A 2396-nucleotide genomic window follows, 5' to 3' on the forward strand; every position below is an offset into this window, starting at 1 on the left:
GATAACCAACGTTAGCTTTAGACGACAACACCAACGTTAGCTTTAGACGACAAAACCAACGTTAGCTTTAGACGACAAAACCAACGTTAGCTTTAGATGACAAAACCAACGTTAGCTTTAGACGACAAAACCAACGTTAGCTTTAGACGACAAAACCAACGTTAGCTTTAGACGACAAAACCAACGTTAGCTTTAGACGACAAATCCAACGTTAACTTTAGATAACCAACATTAGCTTTAGACGACAAAACCAACGTTAGCTTTAGATAACCAACGTTAGCTTTAGACGACAAAACCAACGTTAGCTTTAGACGACAAAACCAACGTTAGCTTTAGACGACAAAACCAACGTTAGCTTTAGATGACAAAACCAACGTTAGCTTTAGACGACAAAACCAACATTAGCTTTAGACGACAAAACCAACGTTAGCTTTAGACGACAAAACCAACGTTAGCTTTAGACGACAAAACCAACGTTAGCTTTATATGACAAAACCAACGTTAGCTTTAGATAACCAACGTTAGCTTTAGACGACAAAACCAACGTTAGCTTTAGACGACAAAACCAACGTTAGCTTTAGATGACAAAACCAACGTTAGCTTTAGATAACCAACGTTAGCTTTAGACGACAAAACCAACATTAGCTTTAGATGACAAAACCAACGTTAGCTTTAGATGACAAAACCAACGTTAGCTTTAGATAACCAACGTTAGCTTTAGACGACAACACCAACGTTAGCTTTAGACGACAAAACCAACGTTAGCTTTAGACGACAAAACCAACGTTAGCTTTAGATGACAAAACCAACGTTAGCTTTAGACGACAAAACCAACATTTACTTTAGATGACAAATCCAACGTTAGCTTTAGACGACAAAACCAACATTTACTTTAGATGACAAATCCAACGTTAACTTTAGATAACCAACATTAGCTTTAGACGACAAAACCAACGTTAGCTTTAGATAACCAACGTTAGCTTTAGACGACAAAACCAACGTTAGCTTTAGACGACAAAACCAACGTTAGCTTTACACGACAAAACCAACGTTAGCTTTAGATGACAAAACCAACGTTAGCTTTAGACGACAAAACCAACATTAGCTTTAGACGACAAAACCAACGTTAGCTTTAGACGACAAAACCAACGTTAGCTTTAGACGACAAAACCAACGTTAGCTTTATATGACAAAACCAACGTTAGCTTTAGATAACCAACGTTAGCTTTAGACGACAAAACCAACGTTAGCTTTAGACGACAAAACCAACGTTAGCTTTAGATGACAAAACCAACGTTAGCTTTAGATAACCAACGTTAGCTTTAGACGACAAAACCAATATTAGCTTTAGATGACAAAACCAACGTTAGCTTTAGACGACAACACCAATGTTAGCTTTAGATAACCAACGTTAGCTTTAGATGACAAAACAATGTTAGCTTTAGATGACCAACGTTAGCTTTAGATGACCAACGTTAACTTTAGATGACCAACGTTAACTTTAGACAGTCTCGGCCTGAACCCAAATATGAGAACTCTCCGTGGATTCGTCACCGACGCTCTAAAAATACTACGTGAGTGCGTTCTGAGCTAATCCGGGCCAGTAACCCCTCCCTTCCCCTCCTGTTGCCCTCGGTTACAGCATGTATTAATACATGAAGCCCCCCCTCGAGGGCCTGACCACAACATGACTCCAGCCACTTTGTGGTCCTGTAGAACAGAGAGAGAGAGAGAGAGGGAGGAGAGGAGGGAGAGAGGCTAATTGTCTAGAGGAGCTGAAGGAGAAAAACTGAATGAAGTCTAATTAGGACCAGATTAAAGCTAATTCTCACAGCTGTAAAAATCCATTAACCTTTAATCGTACAGTTCATCACACACTTGAGGTTAGAGAGTGTGTGTGTGTGTGAGGTGGATGTGTGTCTATATATATATATATATATCACAGAGAACAGTTCAAAAACTCTCATCATCCATGGTCTGCTGTTTAACGATGGAGTACCACACCTTTCTTATGAGGCGAATGATTGGCTCCCATGCTCCACCGTGATGACATGCAGTCGGAGGGTGAAATGTCCTCTTCTTGCCAAAGCACTGTGTATTTTGTTGTGATCCAGGTTTATGAGAGCTTCCCTCAGTTCTCTTTCCACTCCCACAACATGTGGACCATTGTCCGTCCTGAGGTCGGAGACTTGTCCACGTCGACACATAAACCTCCTGAGGTCGTAGATAAACAAATATGTGCATTTCAACGATATATCTGCACTCCTACTGTCTACTACCATACACACTCTCTCTCTCTCTCTGAGAACGGATAAATACAAGAAGTGTTCACTTCTTGGTTACAGAAGTATTTACTCCATAATGAAAAAAATAGTTCTGAACAACAGCTGAACAGA

This window comes from Eutrigla gurnardus, assembly GCF_963514095.1.
Source record: "Eutrigla gurnardus genome assembly, chromosome: 1".
Taxonomy (NCBI): domain Eukaryota; kingdom Metazoa; phylum Chordata; class Actinopteri; order Perciformes; family Triglidae; genus Eutrigla; species Eutrigla gurnardus.